Source organism: Dermacentor albipictus, chromosome 1 (assembly GCF_038994185.2).
Source record: "Dermacentor albipictus isolate Rhodes 1998 colony chromosome 1, USDA_Dalb.pri_finalv2, whole genome shotgun sequence".
NCBI classification, from domain to species: domain Eukaryota; kingdom Metazoa; phylum Arthropoda; class Arachnida; order Ixodida; family Ixodidae; genus Dermacentor; species Dermacentor albipictus.
Window position 1 is genome coordinate 180,002,848 of NC_091821.1, and position 23,055 is coordinate 180,025,902.

General features: G+C 42.7%; 1 long non-coding RNA gene across 1 annotated transcript; it reads right to left on the minus strand.

The window, feature by feature from the left end:
- Nucleotides 1-5,439: 5,439 nt before the first annotated feature.
- On the minus strand, nt 5,440-9,594 carry LOC135900490 (uncharacterized). The gene is made up of 3 exons (XR_010563890.2): nt 9,244-9,594; nt 9,006-9,174; nt 5,440-5,611 (listed from the first exon to the last, which is right to left on the minus strand). It is a non-coding gene; the product is annotated as an uncharacterized lncRNA (long non-coding RNA).
- Nucleotides 9,595-23,055: the final 13,461 nt, after the last annotated feature.

A 23,055-nucleotide genomic window follows, 5' to 3' on the forward strand; every position in this document is an offset into this window, starting at 1 on the left:
TGGTCCGCCAGCACTTCACTGTGCAGCATTCGCTGCCACCACTGTTCACCTCGAGAACCATCACCGGCCAACGCCAAGCAGCGCCACAGCATGTGTTGTAAATCGAGCAAACCCCCACACTTACTACAATAGACTGAAACCCCGCAGTCCGGATTAATTTTATTCATGATGACAGGGTTAGGGTACGTCCGTGTCTGCAGAAGCCTTAATGTAACCGCCTGCGGCCTATTTAATTTAGGATGTGGCAACGGGAATGCCCTGCGCCCTAAGTAATAGTGCTTGGTGATTTCGTTGTAGGTTAACAGTTGGTCCCTGTACTCAGGAGCGGGAGATCCAGCCCCTTCAGGGAGTACACAGCACACTAATCCTCGTGCCTCCCTGTGCGCCACCTTGTTGAGGTTACGCGGGGCTCCCTCCACTGTCCCCATGTGCGCCGGGAACCAAGCAACGGTATGCGAAGTGACATCCCTACCCTGCAGCAGTCTGTTAGCCGGTTCCGCAACAAGTCCTCTCGAGAAGGCTGTAATCGCAGATCGCGAGTCGCTAAACACCAAAACTCTTCTAGAATCAATTAGTGCTAGAGCAATAGCCACCTGTTCAGCAACCCCCGGATCTTTGGTATAAATGGAAGCAGCATTTCTAACGCTCCCTTTGCCATCTACTACCACCACCGAATAAGCATTTTTACCATTAATCCATGCGGCGTCAACAAACGCAGACAGACAGACAAACGCAGGTGTGGACATGCTCTTTTTTCCTCCCTTCAAGTATGCTGGTAAACTGCCACTAGTTACAGATGTCCGCAAGGAGTGCACACTGTGTGAGTGCTGCACGTGAATTGAAATTACGATCACCACAGTGATGATAAAGGACACATTGAAAGGTAATCTGACAACACTTATCAAGACTGTCTACAAGTTTTCTGTGAGAGATTTCCTCAGGGTTGACAAAAACCATCTTAGGGACCATTTAATGGGGTGTTACCGCCCACATTATGAGATGGAAGAAAAGGAAGCCATTAGGATTTCTCTGGTGGTGCAAGGTGCTCAAATAGATGGCTTTGAATTGCAGTAGACATAAATATTATCATTCTTTCTGTCTGGGCACATAACTTCTTTGCCAACCTCTCTGTCATCTCTGTAGCACATTAATTTAGGATAGTAACTCCACTCTGACGCAGGAGATGAAAGTGCATGCCAGACATGCTGACCACACTGACTTGGAGAGTGCCACTTTCTTAAATGTGGCAAAAGTCTTTGTTTTGGGCGAAATAAGAGCTCATAGGCAATTTTTATCTGTGATAAACAGAAATATGTGCTGCCAGTGGTCAGACGTCATTGAGGTCGAGCTTCTCAAGCAAGTAGATGCCATCGAGAAGACCAAAGAAGCCAGTGATTAGCCATTATGCGCAGCAGCTTCAGATGGCAAAGCCCAGCTGGGGTTTCTCTGCACAAGGTCACCAAGTGGCATTCCTAAGTAACAGATATTTTTTACCCTAAACTGCTACCCTAGAGTGGCTGGAACATGCACCGTTCATTCCAAGCGTGCAGCTGTTATCAAAGCTTAGTTTAGTCAATTATTGAGGCTTAAGATGGTTTTAATGAATGTACATTAGGAAACAATTGCAAAAGAATGTAAAAAAAATTTGAACTGTGTTGACTCTTTGGTGGCATACTGTTGCTATTCCTGAAGTTACGTCCTCAAATGACTTATGCTCCAGGTATTTGAGTAAAAACTATGGGTGTGGAAATATCAATTTTTTTAATTTCAAAGCTAATTCGAATAATGAAACCTAAGTGCAAAGCGAATATTTTTCGAATATGAATACTATTGGTATTGCAAAAATCCATTTCTTTTCACCAACCAGAGGTGCAAAATAGTTATATATAGACTGCATAGCAAATAATGTACAGGGATATTATGTTTCGTGGTTAACAAAATTCTCTAATACAACACTTTTGTTTGACAATGTCATAATTGTAGTTACTTAATGTTTCATGAAGCAAGGACAACAGCTCAACATGTTCGAAGAGCAATGACACCTAGTGCATGTCACCATCGATTCAGACATCAAAAAGAGCTGCTTAAGTGTCTGGTATCAGCAGGTCGCTCTTCGCAAGCCGAGCCAACAGTGGGCACCACGCTTACACCATCGCTCAAACGGATCTTCTTTTTGGACCAAAATGTCATCATGCAAATATCTTTGAACCTGCGATTGTGGTAGTGAAAATTTCTGCCACGAGTGAAAATTTCTGCTGGTTGATAAGCTCATCAGAGTCTTTCCACAGTGCTGATGTGGAAGTGGCCCGTTCAGAAGCTTTTGTTGTTGAATGCATACTTCGGTTCCTTGGTGATGAAATTACCCTTCCTTTCTCTAAATCCAAGGGCGAGATCTCGCATTCTGAATGTTTGCTTGCGCTCTCATTATTCGCCTTCACTGTGCTTTCGTCAGCGGTCGTCTGCTTGGTGAAGTGGGAGCGCCAATTGAACACTGCCTACTCACTGATGTAGGAGGTGAAGCAAACATTCAGAAAGTTAGAAGCTGGCGCAATTTCATCCCAGGTTGTTAATCCAGTTTGACATTGAAGCATCCTGGTTGTATTAAAGTACTTTAGAATGAGGTTCCAGAAGCATTGCCAAGTTTGCCACTTGGTGAAATTTGTAGTTTCGAACAATTTAGGCTCTTGGCGAGATTAGCAGTGAACACAGAGGTTTTCACATGGCGATTGGTGTTGTCCAAATGCATGAAGAGGTCACAGTATAGGTACTTAAGCTAGTGTCGGGTAACCATAAGCACCCGCAGGGGCCCCGTGACAGTGTCTCCTTTAACTTCAGATATGCTTCACTGCATGATAATAAATATGCTTCGCCGCATAACACGACTCTGCTGCAGCAAAGGTGACTTAAACCGACAACAGCCGAGAAGGTGCAAATAGCACTGCACTGCCAGGTTCTTGCTGTTGGCCTTATTTTTCTTCTTTTCACAGTGTCCTTACTGTAAGTGCACTCCAGAGTTACAATGCAGGAATATGCATGTGTGCACAAGCTTTCTTTCAAGAGTAACTCACGATCATAAGTTACGTCATCATGGTTTCGTACTATGTTACGGCATCATAAGCGAGACATAATAAAGGGGGCTTCAAAGACTGCGGGAGAGACTAATCTTTTGTGCGAGATTGTGCTATCCTTGCTGCACGCAGTGCAATATTATATGACTCTCATGTCTATGGTGGCATTGTCGATTATGAATGTTTCCTTACTGCGTTAAAAAAATGTGTAGTGCATCTTTCAGATAATAATGGCATTATAGCTTCAGAGTTGTTCCAAGTTTTGGGGACTTGTTCACTAAAAGTACATTATTAGAAAAGCTTTAGAATGTCTAGGTCATAATTGCATTTGAAGAACTGTAAGTCTTCCTATACATAGCAATTAGTAGCTTACTGTGCGATGTTGAAGGTGGTTTTTATTCATAGGCCCTGCGCAGAGAGCAGCAACACAATGCCTGGCATGTGACCAGGGTTCGTAACAGTGTTTGCATTTCCAGTGCTCGTAACTGATTCAAGTATTAATGCATAAATTTGCTTTATGAATTCTTTGTAGACAGAAGGTGCTTGAATATTGGTTGCATGAAATGCGCCAATACACACTGTATACGTATAGGGTGTCTTTTATTACCATACAGATTTTCTTGTTTTCAAGTTATGAGCGCGGAAAATGTGGCATTCTTGCAGAGGAATTCCTCTAATGCACTCTCATTTCTTACAAATCTTGAAAGTTGCACCTAATTCAAGATATTCATCATTGAATTTCACTGGTAAATCGAGGTAATATTGGAACTGAGTGTGCTGGGAGTGCAGAAAAGAAGGTCCCGCTATCTCATCAGATGGAAACATCTTGGCCAGTCATTGTAGCTGCTGATACGACACACTTTGCCTGGCAAGCATGTGCGTCAGTGTGCCATGTCAGGCTATCATTTAAGCTTTGTCCCACACTTCTTGACAGGGCACTGCCGCCTGATGTGGAGGAGGATGCACCAAGTTTTGATTATAATGAATATCTCAAAATAAGTGCAATTTTCGAGATTTAGAAAAAGAAAGGGTGTGCGTTCACATGCGACTGCCTCCAAATATGCCATTTAGAAGGCTGCCGCCAAGTTACTAATAAAGAAGCGACTGAATTTTTCAAAATTAATTTTCTGAAACTCGCATTATTAGCAGCATAGTGTGTCCACCTCACCTAGAAACTCCTTTGCAAAAACGCCGGGCTCTCCGTGCTCAAAACTTTTTGCTAAATATCTGCATGGTTAAAAAAAAGTAGATATGCACAATTGTTTATGCATGAAAGTCGTACACTATCACTTTTCAAGATTTTTGCCCTTCTATGCAACACTAGAAAAATTGGAAATAGAAGCTTCAGGTGACCTATCTGATTTGTTGCAAGTTGCATGGCCATATTATTGTTTTAATTTTTCGCTATTACCTTTTACTGTGATGTCGCCACTGCAGCAGCTCGATCTCGATGGCTGTGGCTTTTCATTCCAGGTCACAAAGCTGCACCCAGGTAGAGGCAGATTCCAAAAATGCTTGTGTACTTAAGTATAGCTGCACATTACAGAATCCGAGGCCCTCAACAATCATCCGTAGCCCACGAGTTCCTTATATTTTATTGGGATTGAAGAGCAACGTTTGTGCTATATCCCTCTATTTCAGACGAAATAATGTGCATGCAAAATTATATCTTCATTACTTTACACCATAGTACCAATATCTGTCGTGCGTTGATTTTTGATGTCTTTGCATTTGCTATAGCAAGGATTTTTAAACATCAGCCACAAAAGAAAAAATAAATGGTCAAAGAACCAAGAAATGGTGTGTAGCAGCTCCCTTCTTTTTTTAATTGGTGGCAAGTTTTGCACTCGTTGTGTACTTCAATAGAAGTGTTACCTTCCTGCTTTGGAACTTTGTGGTTTTGTTCTGCCAGCTGCTTGACCAAAACAAGCAAAATGTACTTCGGATATTCCACAATTCTGTATGCATTTGGTACAATAAAATTTGTTTCAAGAATGGACAAATGCAGTGATGGTTGTATTGAAAACTGCAACATGCCGATTTTAGTTTCATGCTTCATTAATTTTCTCAGAGCCCCAAAGAAAGCATGCGAGGTTTGAAAATATATCATGCGACGAAGTGCTGGCCTGCCATGATATTAGTGCACTCGGTCTAGAGAACTGATTGATGCTGCACATACATTGAACATGGTGGCCATGACCATCCCTCATGAATTGGCATTCCCTGCCTAAACCACCTCACCAACACACCCCGTTAACAGCAAGAAAGCTGTCGAGGCTTCCAAGAATTTCTATGCACTATAAGTATCGCCCTACTGAAATTACTCCATTTGTTTGCTGACAATTGTCTTGACAAAAGTGGAAGCCGAATCAGTTGTGTTCGATCAGTTTTATTTACATACAACCTATTATAATGTGGACCTTTCTTCCCCTCTTCAACTGTTCCACAGCTGCTGCTGCCATCTTGCATGCCACATCGAGGAGGGGGCGGGGGCAATGTACATGGCAGGTGCATGGGAGGATTTTCCAAGGAACTCTGGAAAGCTGTAATCAAATTGTGGGCAAAGTTTAAAAAGTCTTAAATACAAAAAGGGTGAAGAGTATTGTAACCTTGTACATGATCACACCACATGTTTCAGCTGCAGCTGTAAGTGCGTTGTCTCAACCAAGCTACAGTTCTTGCAATGTTCCACTTTGTGATACTCAGTATGAATTGATAAGACTAGCTGCTATTCTAGTGGTTGTGCAGGCCACAAGGGAACAGTGCCTGGCCTTTGTGCTCGTATGTGTAAATTTCTCTCTTTCGGTCTCGCCCAAGTCACACCAAAATGTTATCCACAAGTGTCGTGCCAAAAAGGCCCGGCAACATCTCGTATTAAGCCGTTTGACCCATTTTATTGCACTGATGCACACGGTGCAACCAAATGTAGGAAATGACATCGCCTAGGTGATTAGTAAATTACCCTTCTAAAATACCACAAGAGCAACTTTGCTGTGGCAAGAGCCTTAGCAAAAACATAAGAGACACAAAAATGAAGGAAAAGCGACACCTTCAAGTTCCCGCACCAACTCACCGTGACAAGCACAGATTTTGACAGTGTCTGCTTAAGCTTAGTTATTTGGAGATACATGCAGTTGAATGCTTTTACGAGCATTGAGATGCCCCACTATGCTAGCTTGCCTTTTATGGCTATAGAAAGTTGTATACTGCCACAAGTCTGCCTATTCCGATTAGAATCTATATTGAAGCTGCTTTGAGCAACAGGTGGTATTCTATTTCAGCGCTAATGATACATTGAGAGTAGTGTGCCTGGAAGGAATAGAAAAAAGCATTGCAGAAGCTGCAGTACTTTGTGCTCGCTGAATGATCACACGAGAAGGTAAAGATGCCATCAGAAAGCATCTTTCGTATGGAGTCTCTTTAGAAGAAAAACACTACAACTAGACATGGTGACAGTTGTGGGCAAACTAAAATATAATGATAGTTCAAGGTGTGGTATGGCATGTTTATGCTATTTCTAAAAAAATAAACTCGGCAAGTGTGTCCATGCCAACAATTGACACAGGATGTGCAGATGCAAAACTGCAATACAGCACCACGCCGTCAAAACGACAGTATGCAAGTGGTGGTCCAGCATCAAAACTTCAATGTCCCTACACTGCAACACTGGGAGGCCATGCTGCGTGACAGAAGCCTGGGTGGCCAGCAGGCACTGCTCTGTCGGGCACAGGACGTGGCAGCAACTATTTCTCCTAAGGATTCAATGAACGGATTTCTCTACCTCACCCGCCATGCGATGCACCATGTGAGGGAATGACAGTGCCACTACTCTCACAGGATATGGGTGGTGCACAACACCACCTTGAGCATCGGAGCGCACGTCTGCCTGTGAGCTCTGTGTACTACAAACACAAGTGGTGCATGCAAGGTAACATTTAACACATCACTGCCAAATGTCATCAATGAACAGAAGCAGCAAAGAAAGCTGCTTACATAATTTTCACAGTGTGTCGGAACTGCATATTTTTTACATCCTGTCTGCATGCTGCATTGTTCATCACTGCTAAAAAGTGCATAGTTGCATGGTACTTTTTTTCGATTTTGTGCACTTTCTTTTGTCTTGAAAAAATAAAGCAGATGTCTCTCAATGAGCCGTAAGTACTGAAGTTGCTCAAAAGGGTAGTTTACTGAATTGATTGCATTTGAGTACTGCAGGCCTAGTTTTTTTCGGTCTTTCTCTTTTAAAGCCTCGGCACAAGTTAGCTGAAACACCCTGTATACTGGACAGCTTGCCTGACTGCCCGCACCACCGAGGCGGGGTATCTTACATTTTTGTGGTGCACTTGTCGCCGTCTCGTAGCACCGGTCGTCCATCCTTATTGTGCACACGCCAGCGTCGTCTGGTGTTCCAATTGGCTGCAGCAAAGCGGACAGCTCTGGCGGGCAGGAAAAAAAGTGGTCCGCGAGCGATCGGGCTTGCTGCCTCGTTTAACGCCTGCTTTTATACGCCTGGCCAAGAGCTTTGCCCGGTTTAGCCGCTCCGTCTTCAGTATGAACGTGCCTTTAGAGTAAAAAATCAACAGCTTACGCTTCCACATTTTTTGCTTGGTAGCTACATTCAATTTGCTTGCTCCTCGTCTTTTAGATGTCTAGGCTCCTCACATTTTAACGTGGCTGAATAGTGCACAAATCAGAAACGAGAGTTTCTGTGGCCTAGCCTTCTCACACTTGCAAGGATACCATCCAAAATTGACCTATTTTTCTTATGAGGTGCCCACTGACTATGAGGATGCTGACATCGAAGGATCTCGAGTGCTTCTCTAGCATTTTGGTGACAAACGGAATACAGTAAATGCCGAGCTACAACTGACTTGATATCTGTCAGCACCAATGAACGCAGTAGTTAGTATTCTCACTAAATTGAGAATCCAGCCCAACAGCAGATGGACACCAGTGGTTTGAATCCCCCGTGTTGGCAAATTTAACTGGCTGAAATCAAGCATTTAAAAGACACGCACTTAGTTCCATCCCTTCAATCTGTGAGCATAATGAAGATCAAAGGTCAGGTTATGTGGCTTCTTAAATTTCCTGTTGTATACTTAATTTCTTGCCTCTTGTTCTACGTGTCTACCCAGTGGTACATGTTGAGCTGCACTTAACAGGTAATCCAAGTTGCCATTTGGACACATGCCAAGCAGCACATATCCAGTGCCATACACAGTGACCAATATTGGCAGGACTGCAGCAGCCACCACCCACTAAGCAAGGAAGAGGCAAAGAGGGTTTCGTTTTAAGAACCGCTCATTAAAGTTATTCAATCAATCAATCAAAAATATGTAGCAGCTTGCATATGTAGGAATGCGATTTATTCGCGATGCTAATAATTTGATCACCTGTTTTGGTAGCTGTGGGCACGAGAAATTTAGACACCTAACCGCACCAAAATTCAGCTATTATGAAAACGCGGAATTTCGATCAAAAGAGTCCATTTGCCGCTGTGGTGGTTTGAAGGACGGCGACAGAATAAACCAAACATTGTAGAAAGGGAAGTAAACAATCTGCGCAACCGCTCTATCGCGTGTTTGACAAAGAAATTGACGAAAAAATGTGCTTAACGTGATTCAGAAACATGTCTACACAGGAACGTTCAATGGTAGAAATTACACTTCACCGCTACAGAGTAGCGAAGTTGCCCTGAATAGTGGGACCAATATTTTCCGACCGCCCAACAAAGGGTGAAGTGCGCACAGTATGTACGGCAACACTTGCTTTGTTCACCGCAGTAATGCCACCCTGTAATGGAGACAACTACGACAAACGGTACGCATTTCTTCAGCAGCGAGGAAAAGTGAAACATTTTTTTACCCAGTCAGAAATAAGCCAAGCGTGTTCCTGACGGTATGTAACGGCATGCCGCTGGAAAAAAGGGGTCCATACCTCGGGGTTCAAATTCCGCAGACACGGCATGCGCTTCAGCGTAGCCGTCAATTTGCGGTTGAGCAAGCGACGTTTTTGCATTTTCTGTTCCGCATCAGCATCTTCTAGCCAGCGAGAGAGCACCTTGAAAACCAGCACGACGGGCGCAGTCTCGCTGAACAATCAAGGCCTAAAATTTAAAAGAAAACACAACTATTAGCGCTTATTGTTTCAAATTTTGTGATTTCAGTAGACTTACCTTGATGTTGTTGCATGTTTCTTGTAGATCCATGTTGCTTTCACGGTCATTTCCGCCAACATAAAGAACGGCGAAATCGACACGCTCGAAGCGCATCGTGGATACAGCCCACGCCAGCCACACTGAATTGTAGCCAGCAAAACTGAATGTACAGTCTTTAATAGACTCAATTAGGCGCAGGCGCGACCTATTAAAGAATTTAACCTGACTCGCCGACAATGACGCCGCGCAAGGACGGCATGAGTGAACACGATCCAGCGAGGCGTAACAAGACCACGCGAACGAACCTACGTGAGCCGGCAGAAACCACAGGGATTTAGCAGCAGCACCTAGCAGCGTCTTTCCCTAGGCTTACAAGTACCTATCTGGGGGCAGGGAGTACGGCTCTGGCTCACGTCACATCCGGTTTGCCTCTAAACCGGGTACAGCCGGCCTGCGGGGATACGCTTCTGTCCTCTAGAGTCAGTATAGTAACTCTATGGCGGGCGGTACTGGTCAATGTGGCCAGCGCAGTTACTATTGAAAGAGCTGAAAACAAGTCACCTTATGCTTCGTCATTTGAAAACGCATACCTGACGCTTTATGAAGGTGATGCGTTAATATTAAGTTTACAGAAAGCGCTTGCTAAGGGCGTGACGAATATAAATCACGATGTATGCATTCATGCAATAAAGGATGACGCGAATTTCGGTTTCGTATCTTTGTTTTTTTGGGCAGTGTCTGCTGTGCCCGGGGCACAGCAGACGAAAGGTGCCCGAAATGTCTACGTTCACCTATGACGTCACGTCCGCTATAACCCATGATGTCACATCCGGTTATTTCCATGGCGTCTGTCTTTCGGAGCCGGCTGCGCTGCGAAACGGTTCGTATTCCGTGCCCACTTAGAGCGTGAGTAATTCATCTTTCCACGCTATATGCGTGTAATAAAGGATTGGGGCTGTGAGCTGTTTGATGCGTTACCATTACGTACCTTGTGCGCATATTTTGCCTCATAGCCGCGTCAAATTGCCACCGGCATGTGGAATGGGCCGTGGCATCTTATATGGAGCTGCTCATGTGAGTGGTATTGCCTATAGAGTCCATCAGGATCGTCAGTGCGTGCACAGAACCATTCAGTAGTCTGATGCAGGGGAGGGTGCGCGTAAGAACGAGGACGTAAGACTGGCATGACGAGCTGTTCCGTCAGATCGCGTTACATCGCGCTTTTTTTCTAAGACCATCTCGCTCGAGCGAGAGGATTTTAGAACAGCATTACTACTGCTTTTTTATAGCTTTGCTGCGGCTCATTTAATCATCACCTGCATTCTTTTAATAATACAAATGGTATCGCTGCGCGGAAGAGCGTCTCTTGAAGTTTCCAAACAAGAGCCAATGCCCCCGTGCCTGATGCATACACGCTTACCTTTCCTAACGCAGCTACGACGCTGCACTAGCTCTGCAACTGCGTGATACAAGGTCACTGTGATAATAAAATTAAAAAGAACAAACGAAATTAATGCAGAAAATGTCAAACGCTGCCAAGCGTGATAAACGGACCTGCCTCGCTAGATGAGTTGAAGAAATCGGCGTCCTGAAGTCAGCTTCGCCGCAGTAGACTAGTGTTACGCGGTGAAGCATGTCAGAACTGAAGAGTGACCGCTTTCACCGACATATATAATATGTGTTCCTTAATGGTGTACGCGTGCACCTGCCGTCTCCTATTACATTACGCGCGCCGAGGCGCCTAAGTGTACTGGCCGGCCTTCAGCGCTATTTCGGACGTGGCTGTGATGCTTTGAACCGTTGGTTTGTCGACCTCGTAAGCCAGGTAATGTTTACACGGCCATTTTTTTTTCTGAACTGTTGATTTCTTCCGACTTTGTTGTGTGTGAAAAGGTGAGAGATACACAATTTGGGGAGAACGCATGCACTTTCATATTTTCTCGCGCTCAAAAAAAAGCCGGAGGAATAAGGTTTCTTCACTGTGCCATAGAAACTATATGTGTGCTCTCAAAGGTAATTCTGATTCATTGGATGTGTTCCTGTGCTGTGTTTATTTTCTTGAGTGTGCTTTAGTTTTTGCACGTTAATGTTTCAAACTCGTTTTTATTTTCACAGACTGAACATCCCACGTCTTGGTTTGACTTCCTGGTACAGGATACTTGCACTTAGCATGTAGTGATGAAGCAGAGTAGTGTACTTTTATTAAATGTGCAGATTTTAGCAGTATAACAGCCGTTCATTAAAAAAACGTGTGCTGAAAATAAAGTGTACTTACCCACATTCCTCGTTGTCTATTTATTTATTTATTAACACTGTCAACCCTCATAGAGGGTCATAACAGAGAGGACAATACAACTACATAAATCAAATATGGACAATGTCAATGTACGTAAAGTTGCTTAACACTTGTCAATTCACAGTGAATAAGATGTTCACTTGAATGCTGTTCAGCACACTTCTGACATTTATCAAAATACGTACAATGAACATCAAGTAGCACATATCACTTGGCACTTCAAAACTAAATCGAAAACTCCCATAAATATGCCTCAGCAGCATTTTCAAAGTCGGTGACATCTTTTAGGCTAACAGTAGCGTTTGGCAATTGGTTCCACATTTCTATCGCATACAGGAAAAATGAGTATCGATATGTATCACTGTTGGTATGGTCTGGCTTTATGACGTAGTCTTGGTTAGTTCGCGGGTATCTTTTGCCTGGAGCATGTAGATATTTGAGCTTATCAATCTAAAGTTGATCCTGCATTATTTGATAAAGCACCTTCAGCCTATATTTTTTTCCTACGTACCTCAAGAAGATAGAAGTTGCAACGCTGTAACATAAGCGTGACCGATTCCTTCCTTCGGTATGTCGAACAAATAAAATGTGCCGCCAGACTCTGTATCCTTTCCAACTTCCTCTTAAGCGTCACTTGATGGGGACTCCAAACAACGGCTGAATATTCTAGTATCATCCTAATGAAAGGCGGTGTATGCAATAAGTTTTACATTACGTGATGCATGTTCCAGTTTTTTTTTCTCAGAAAATATAACTTGATAAGCAGTCATGCAGACGTTATCTATATGTTGGTTCCATGTCAATTTTGTTCGTATTCCTGTATTCTCATCAGCAAAACCACTTATATGGGGAACTGATCATGATAAGTGCTCATGAAAATTTTAAAGAACAGCCTTGAACCCTACTCATGCACTCGTAAAATGTATAGATGCAGTGAAATTGAAACAGAAGGCAAAATAGCAAACATGATGCAGTATTTGTCAGACAATTATGCCAGCAATTTTTGCATAAAACAATTTACTTGGAGCATACTAGCACTACAAAGTACCCATCTTTCTTGTTAGGCATACATTACCACAAGCTCTTTAAATGTGGTCACAAGAGAGATGCTGGCTTTAATGAGGAACTATAGAGGTTAAAGGCAGCCATGAAAATGTATTAAGAAATAATGCAATGCATAGCATTTACTCAGTTCAGAGAGCTTCCAAAGTTGCCATAAGGCCTTGATAGCTGTGGGTGAGGGAACAGTTGTAGTCCAATTGGAGTATGAGAAATTAACATTAAGATCGAAAGAAGTAGCAACTCGTAATGCAATTAAAAAATCTTGCTATACCTTTAAAAAGACAGTGAAATGAAATTAGTGCGACAATTTCCTTTTACTTCATTTAGGTTCAACATACTTATTTTAGTAACACAAAAAAGCAGAGGCGTGAAGCACATAAGAAAGATGCTAGTCTGTGTTTATATTCTGCCTTCTCTAAATTCAAAGTTCAGTAAAGTTAACTTCGAAAGCTACAGTGAAGCCATTGCGTCTGCCTGTATGGTGCATACCAGCAGCAATCGCCAGCCTAACTGCTTGGATTTACAGTGCCTTATTTGTATTGTATACCTTTTAAGTGCTGATATTGGAAGGTTGATTAAGGTGGCCAACATGCTGAGCCAGTAGTTTACTGAGTAAAATACATGGAGAAGGGTGGAAAGATAGGACAGAGCACAGGGGATGTATTCCGTGTCCACCTAGTGGAAATGTCCATTTCATCCGCTGCTGAAGTTCTGATTTGCTGGGCTGGGGTATGCATGAGAAGGAGACATGCTCCCCGAGCTAATTCAGCAGAAGAGGATATGGAAATGTCAACAAGATGAATACTTACAAAGCTATTTAATAAAGTACTTCTGTAACCAACATGCCTGCTATGCCATCCTTGCTTTCAATGTCTGCCTTAGTAAAAGTGTGAAAGAACCAGGTTTGTGCATGAATAGTCTTCCTGAGGGTGTGTGCCTTGAAGCCCTTAGTGGTAATCACAGGAAACGAGGGTGGATCCAGAGAAGCACCAAAGGGCAAGCCTTCATCGAAACAAATATGGAGGGAAGTGACTGCATGCTCAAACTTGTCAGCTCACAAGTTTGCCAAGAACAAGTGATGTCAGAAGCTTATGAAGCCTACATGGTAAATGTATAACCGCTTAGGCCAAAATTGTTTAGATACTTTTTATGAGGACTACGTATTTACTGGAAATCTCAAAATAATTATGTTAGTGCAGAATACCTTCCACTAGGTGTGACGTCCTTGAAAGAATGAAAATGTTTGAGTTGTACTTGTGTGGTGCATGAAGTTATTTAAAAAAAAAGAACTCAGCAATGGAAACAAAATGCAAAGAGTAGTATTCGAAATAAATTGCCACCTCTTTAGGGCTAGATGAATTCAAATAATAATAATAATAATAAGCAAATGAAGATCGGCCATACAAGATAGATGCTTCGGCTCCCACTTGAAAGCCTTGTTCGCAAAGATTGTGAACAAAGCTTCAGTTGAACCAGTTCTTATTTTTCATTTTTATGGTTAGCATCTAATTTTAAACTACTTACTGTGCCTCTTTTGACCAAACCAGACAGGCTGCCGTCAAACTCTTCACTACTTCAATGCAAATAATTGGAGGTTGGCAAATACATTTTTCTAATAGGAATAGTAGGTAACGAATAGTCAAACACTGATGCATACAGTAACAGCAGGCATATTTATCATGGAATTAAGCACCATGCTTATATTGTCTAGTAAAAAAAGGTCAGCTATCAAAGAAGATTAGGAATATTTTTAAGCAAAAGCAATTATACCTCATATACATGAAGCAGATGTAGTGCTTCTCAAGAATCACGTCCAAACTGCACACACTAAAACATTAAGCTGGGATATTCAAAAATACAAATACATGTTTTGCTCGCCAAATGACTTTTAATGTGCTCAATTATGTAAAGTGTGCTATTATATGATTAATGTAATTTGCTAATGTAAAGAAAGAACAAGCCAAGATCTCTTGCTTCATATATATGTGCTGAATCAAGAAAGTAATTAAGGAAGAAGAACACCAGAAATAAACACAAATATTTGTGTGCTTTCTGGCATAAAATAATTCTCATGTTAGCCACATAAAATGCTTTCCAAAGCATCCCCTACCTTAACTTACAGCTGCATCACATGAAGGCACTTTTTAAGAACACACATGCTTCATGATCATTCACTGTGTTAGTGACTCCCACTGAAGTAGACTGAGAACATATCTGGGCATTACATTCAATAGCTGATGTAAAGTGAAAAGACTGCTGCTTGTAGGTATGAATGAACCAAGTGAATAAGAAATATAAGTTCTCAAACTTCTAGTACTAAGTGTGGCAGCACTTAAGAAGAACATATTGCAACTAAAAATTGCAACACATGATGAAATAACTGAAATAGCTAGGGAGTGTTTAATAGACCAATAAACAGGAAACTGCAAATTCCTAACATTTCTGAATACTTTTCTTCACATGTACTCACCTCATAAGTATGACTTCCCTTAATGCTCGAACCTCTGCCTTAATTTCATAATTCCCCATTCTCGCTGCTTCGCTCATGCTGATTGACATCTAACACATATAAGGTTGGCAAAAGTAGCTGAGCATGTGCATGTGTTGTGAGGCAAGCTGCCCACATCTGGTAGCCGCATGCCAATTTCTCAGAGTAGATGAAAGGGAAGCCTTGAGGGTAAACCATAGAGAAGACGGATACCTTGGTTCAATGATAACTGAAAACACCAACATGGAAAATTTGGACAGCCCACAGAATCAGCAGAATTGACATAGTTTGGAAAAACTGAAAAGATGCATTATGATATCTATGTTACACAGGTTCCAGTCAAGTTGAAGATTTTCACTGTCTAATAAACTTATAAGACAATACATGACCAGCAATACTGTATGGAACCTAAACAATTTTAATAAAGTCACCTAGAAGTCAGGATGGAGAAGTGACTGAATTGAGGATGCTAAAATGGTTGAGGTGGAGGCAGATTGTGAAGGCAGGTTTTAAAAAATTAACATTCAACACACACTTAAGTTGGCAAAGACTGGACTCAATGTTCAAGAAATTGACTAAGATAATTGATTGGTATACATACATGAGAGAGCAGCAACAATACAGCAGAGATAACTGTCATGCAAGAGGAAAGGATGTCAGTCTAAAAATTAACATTTGATCAGAAGAATGGTTATGCATGGGCTCAGGCTCACGCACAATTCTGTATGGTACGCATGATGTCAGAGCTGCATCACATAAGGAACTGTGGCCTTACATGCCTCGATTATGAAATGATGTGGGCCAAGAGTGGAACAAGGATAGCATCAAGAGGGGGCTCCTCCAAAAGGAGAACGGTAGGGAAACAGGGCGAGAGAGATTTTCTACGCAACAGATACAGAGTCATATGAGTCATAGTCATAGAAACCATGACCCAAGGAGCTGCACAACAAGGTATATAAATTCAAATCTTCATACAGTTAAGCCTCAGTATAACGAAATTCTCGATATAGCGAAGTATTTAACTTTTCATAACCTCTTCTCCATTGAACACCATGCATTTAGAGCCTCAATGTAAAGAAGTGTGTTTGTGTGCAATTTCAATATAACGAAATTTCGCTTCTGCCGCAGAGGAGTGCCAAGACAATCAATGGTAACTTCCGCGGACGCAGATAGTCAAATGATTGAATTACAAGCCGCTGCTTGCAAACGCACCTCTCAAACTGCGTGCAGCGCGACAAGAACAACAGCTTGGAGCCGCATCATGTTCCGTATAAATTAAGTCCAAGTGCGATCAGATCCTATCGCGCCCCGCGCACTTGTGCTTTAGGTGCGAGGGTGAGATAAGAAAGATGATGGCTTCATAAGTGCGGCCTTCCCACGCGAGCAATGGCAAAGTGGGGAAGGAAAGCGAGCTCGCGGTAACGCGATCAAGCGCGCGCGACGGGGCGGAGTAGGGGGGTAAGTTGGCGCGCGTCTCGGCCATGACTGCGCGTAGCTGTAAACGCGGCTGAGCGATGCAGCCGCGCACCCTGCTCTAGAGGTAATCTGCTGCGTGTGGAAAGAGCGGGCATGCCAAGACGGCGTGGCATCATGTAAGCTAGCTGTTTTCCCGCACGTTTAGTATTGAAGGTTGCGCAATCTCGAGTTTTGATGACCCGTTGGAACGAGAAGCAGGCGAAGCATTCGCTCCTAGCTGCCGGCGCTTTTCATGATAGCGTCGTCGCAGTGCGACCGGGCGACGCTTTGGGGGCGGAGTGCACGCGAAAGCATATGGCGTCACTTAATTCGTGCCACTGATATGAAGATATATCAACGTGGCATGAAACCGCCGTATCATTCATCGCTGACACCTATATTCGTCAAAATAAAATGTTTTCTCATTCAAACTTGCTTTTTTTTATTGCCAAATTGTAATTCGGAAAATTGCATGGCCCCTTTCCGTGCAACAAAAATCGATCGGCGACTGTACTCATTTGCATAACAGATCGAATTTCAATACAAGGAAATTTCTATATAGCGAAGCGAATTGCCGATTTTACCTACTTTGTTATATCAAAGTTTAAGTGTATAACGAAATTTCCTGTTCTCTACACGGGGGCGGCAATGTGGGCTTGTTCGTTAATCATCATGGAACAGCATGTAGTGTAGCGCAGCAAAAACAAGAACACAAGAAGAAATGAAACACAGACACAAGCGCCTAATTATGTCTGTGTTTTGCTTTTTCTTGTGTCTTTGTTTTCGTTGCATTACACTACATGACGTTCAATACTTTCACTGTCACATTCATGAGCACTGAAAACCTAGAATCAACTATAATATCTTGCCTGATTTGCCATAATTAAAAAAGAAAAATGTGGGTATAGTAGGCCTAATTGAGTTCTGGTGATTTTAGTATCACTGACATATAGCTTTTAAGAATGTTTAATCGTTTCTTCTGTTAAGGCAGAGTACATGCTCAACTGCTACAGCAAGTGCGAACGTAGGCAAAAACGACAATTTTGTCTCTTGCATCAATTTTATGGCATGTTGCGGGATCTAATCAAGTGGTTTCAATTTGACAAAGTTCTCGATTTAACAAAATAAAACCTCACATCCCAATAAAATTTATTAACTAGACTTACTGTACTTTATAACCAAAGTACTGTATAACTATAAGCAGCTACAGCTGCCATGAGTGGCGAGCAGAATTGAAATGAAATTGCTTAAGTCGAAACATGCCGAGCGCTGCTGCTAAAGTATGCGCCACATGCATTGGGCGACTGCGGGAACCGCGGTACCACACGCAGTTATTCAAAGCAGCACATAAAAGTGCCGCGGACTCAAATTGGTTAGTAAATGCATTCGGAACCAGTCTTTCGATTACTCAATTGATATATCAGCCACACACTCGCATAGCACAGCCACGTGGCAAACGCGGCCATGCGAACACTTCACTATGCACGGATCGGCTGGTTGCAATATTGGGGCACTCTATGGGTGCATGTTTAAAGCACAGCGTTTTTTGCCTATCGCGTGATCGTTGCGGGTGCTCCATGGCTGAGTGTATTGCATGGTACAGAATTGGCCCCAGTACCAAAAGTACACAGGTAGGGTGGTCCGTGTAGATGAAGCGTGAACGCGAGCTCAACATAACCACATCGTCATTATTCTGTAGCGATTATTTATGCGAAAGCGTCAAATGGCCCATTGAGCAAAAAGGCCAGCGTCTGTCGTCTCAGCGAAACAGCACCTCAAATCCCATTGGCTGCGACCACGTCACGAGTGCACCTCGACAAAACAGAGCGGGTGAAAGGGTACACCTGCTGTCGCTATAGCGCACCAGGTGTTGCGTGAGGGGAGAGGGCGTCGCCGCGACGCCACGTCATCCTTGCTCTCGCAAGCCGCCGCCCGGTCCCTATCTCCCCCCTCCACTGGGCTTAACTGCTGCGCGTGCCTGCCGGCCTTGGTGGCCACTGCTGTTTCCTGGTCTCTGGTCATGCAGCACGTCGGTGGCATGTGGTGATGGCACCGCAGGCTGCTGCTGCTTGCTAGCTCGGGCCCAATGTAGCTCTAGGGTGCATCACTTGCAGCGTAAAACTCGGACTGCTCAGCGGCGTTCAATTGGGCATTAATGCTTTCGCAATCACAACTCAGACAAAACATGCTTAGCTGTTCTCGTATGTTTTTCTTTAGTTGCCAAGTGGACGCATCATTGTTCACCATTCACAGTCTTCAATCCGTCGTCATCATTGCATTGTCATTTCAAACTTGTTGTAATATCACGCCGTCAGATGCTGCCGCCTTCACGCTGTGTAGTAGATATGCAGTCATTGCCATGCATGCACTCATCATCCCAGAGTCGTTATGCCTCAATTGTGATGACTCTAGAATTGTCATCCCATCGTTGATCATGCCATCGTTGTCACCACATCAGCATCATACTGTTGTCGGCATTCGACAGATGCATTACACAGATTAGCATTACCTTTTCAGCTTCTAGAACAGAATGCACGTGGTGATCTACCGCAGTAATGTTATGAGAGACACTTGGGCGGAACAATTGCTGGCCTCAATTGCCAAGCCTCCCATTAACATCATTTATTTCAATCTCCATAATAATCCTAAATTGTGTCCCAAAACTTCTACAACAAATGTCAACATGGTTTCCATAAGACCTTGTCTCACATGAAAAACACAACTATATTGTCATGTTTACTAACTTGATCTCCTCCATTGAACTTAGTTCTTGCGTTGAATGGATGCTTTTAACGTTTTAAATTCTGCTACTTTGTGCCACTGCCTCCTTCTCCTGAATAAGCTAACTTAATATTGATCCACATGCAATTACTAAAATTCACTGAATGCTTTCTTCATGACTAAACACAATTTTTATGTTAACAACTCCAATTCACAAATCTGTCTTTTGTCACTCCTGGCATGCCACAATGCTGAGTGTTTAGGCCCTTGATTTTTCTCATTTTAGATCTCGCAAAGAACTTAACGTAGAAAACTAAACTTTCTGTCGACTGTGTGTCTTGTCGTGAAACAACCAAACTCTGGCAGGTCCGTTTCTGTTCAAACAGACTAAACAAGTGGCCTACTGAGTAAAAAAGGCAGCGTCTGTCGTCTCAGCGAAATGGAACCTCAAATCCCATTGGTTGTGACCACGTTGCGAGCGTGCCTCTACGGAGCAGAGCGGGTGAAAGGGTACATCTGCCGTCGCTCTAGCGCGCCAGGTGTTGCGTGAGGGGAGAGGGCGCCGCCGCAATGCCACGTCATCCTTGCTCTCGCGAGCGGGCGCAAAGTCCATATCTCACCCCCACTGGGCTTAGCTGCTGCACGTGCCCAGTGGGGCAATGTCTCCAGTAATGTCTCTCCGGAGTGCCATCACTAGTTAAAAACCTAACATCAGTACCCTAGCAAAAAAAACTGATAGAAATTTCTATATATTCTCTTAGGAATATGTATAGGTTGTACGGGTCCTTCTAAGAGTGATATATATTCCTACCTGACCCATAGAACTCTTTACCAGACTGGCAGGCAGCAGATAGATCTCACTGTGCTGCCTACAAGCCCAAATAGCATGATGTACATATCAGTCTTTTAAACCCAGATAGAGATCATCATATGACATACAGAAATCTGATTGAGGCACTGATAAAGCATGTTAGAAATAGCACACATGCCGGTGCCCACATGCCTGAAGAGACGTTTTTAAAATGAACTGAATATACAACCCTGAATGCATTGCCTGGCACGTGAACAGATTAACAAACACAGTTGGGATATTGGAGTATCAAATAAAAATGAAGTGTGGAAACAGTGCAATTATCAAAACTTTTTACAGCTTGTATGCAGATATATTATCCTAAACATGCTTCAACATAAATTAACGCACACATTTTCAAAGCACAGCAGCGTTACTTAGCCTATGAAACTACATTGGGGAAGTTGCATGAGAAAAGTATCAGTCCATCTTTGTAGCAGGCGTGCTCCAGTTCTTAATACAAAATTACATTTACAAATTTTGCGAGATGGATGTGCAACATTTAATGCATATCCAAAACAGGATTACTGTCATCATCATCAGCAGCAGCAGCAGCATCATTATTATATTTATGTCCATTGCAGAACGAAAGCCTCTCCCTGCAATCTCTAATTACCCCTGTCCTGCGCCAACCGATTCCAACTAGCACCAACAAATTTCCTAATTTTGGCGCACCACCTAGTCTTCTGCCATCCTCTACTGCACTTCCCTTCTCTTGGTACCCATTCTGTCACCCTAATGGTCCAACGGTTATCTAATCTGCGCACTACATGACCTGCCCAGCGCCATTTTTTTCTCTTAATGTCTATTAGAATATCATCTATACCCGTTTGCTCTCTTGTCCAAACTGCTCTCTTTCTGTCTCTTAAAGTTATACTTAGCATTCTTCGTTCCATCCCTCTTTGCACAGCCCTTAACTTGTTCTCAAGCTTCTTTGTCAGTCTCCAAATCTCTGCGCCATATGTCAGCACCCATAAAATGCACTGATTGTATACTTTCCTTTTCAATGATAATGGTAAGCTCCCAGTCAGGAGCTCACAATGTCTGCCGTATGCGATCCAGCCCATTTTTATTCTTCTGTGAATTTCCTTCTCATGGTCAGGGTTTCCTGTGATTAGTTGACCTGGGTAGACGTACACCTTCACAGACTCTAGAGGCTGACTAGCGATCTTGAACTCTTGTTCCTTTGCCCGGTTATTTATGATTATCTTTGTCTTCAGCATATTAATCTTCAGCCCCACTCTTACACTCTCCCTGTTAAGGTCCTCAATCATTTGTTGTAACTCGTCCACAGTGTTCCTGAATAGAACAATGTCATCGGCAAAACCGAATGTTGCTGAGGTGTTCCCGGTCGATCCCTACTCCTAAACCTTCCCAGTTTAATAGCTTGAATACTTCTTCCAAGCACGCAGTGAATAGCACTGCAGAGATTGTGTCTACTTGTCTGACTCCTTTCTTCATAGGTATCTTCCTACTGTTGTAATAAAGTTTATTTACAAAAGCAAAACAAAGCACTTTCAAGACTGTGGATACTAACTGTAGCTCTAACATGTCTGGCTGAGTTTGTGAATGCCATAAATTAGACACTACCAACGTGATTTCAATAAAGCTACTTTCTGGGTTAGTTTGTGCATACTTGATTTGAAAATTATAACAACAATAATACATCCATCCACAAAGGAACAAGGACAAGACACAAGCAACATGACTACAAACATGACTAGGGTTTATTTTACACTCCACTATCTAAAGAATAAGCAAGCAACTTTAGCCACATTTAAACAAACACATAAGAGCAAAAACACAGACTGAAGTACCAACTTCACTATGCCCAATTGTGCTCACAGATGCTGTATAGAACACCAGGTCTAATTGGCATATGCTTTTATAATATTACAACTTCATATGAAACTATTTTCTCTAGACTATGCATTTTTGCATTCATCCCAAAAGTGTCGTGATATGTGACAGAACACAAGTGAGCTTGTGCAAAAAGAACAAACTGGCATGGCACACTGACAGGAAGCAAGGAAACAGGACGAGCATCGCTATTGGTACAAGATCTACAGCAATATATCAGAACATGACAATACAGCAATATTATTTAAGCAAAAGTGAGTACAGATCTGAGAACTTATTCAAGTAAGAACATGGATTTACCATTTTTAAAACCACATAATCATGAACAAAAACAGCTAAACATCAATGCACATATTGCAAAATCAGAAGACACAATTCTTCACTGGGTGCTAGTTCAACCACCGCACGTCGAAATGTGTAAAAGTGGTTTAACCTGTGTAGCCTTCAGCATGCGAAAGCAATGAAGACTATCAGAACAGGCTTCATATATAGTGTTTGGAGTCTTTGATTCACCATAATACACTGTTCAAATGAAATTTCAGAGTTTGCTTGTTTCATTCAGAAAAAAGATAGTGTCTTAGTAATGCTGCCACAGTTAATGGATAAACTTGCACCAGCTACATTGAGTCAAAGGAGTAAATAAAGTGAGGCAGACAGATGCATGGTGTGAAAATGATGCTGTTGTATCAAGCAGCATAACTGCTCACTTAACATTCAGCTGCTTTCCATGCCTCTGCATGCAGTCTGAGAAGCTTTACCTCTTCACCGTCTGCTAGTGAAGCACTGTTTGTTCACTGTGATCATCCACTCAAGGCAGTCACGTGGTTTAGTAGGGCCCTTCGCTACATGTAAGGACACCGACCCGTAACTGTGCATAAGTCCTGTAAAATATTGTCATTTTTTGGCTACTGCAGCTGTTCATCAGCAGCTGCATCACCACTGCCAACATGCAGACCATGCAATTCCCCAAGCACTTAATCAACAAGAGAACAATAATGAAGAGTGGCAAATTGGGCTAGCTGGTTCATTAGGAAAACAAGAAGCTAACGCAAGAAAAAATAAACACTCTAGAATTTCGATGGCTCTGGCTAGGTTAAT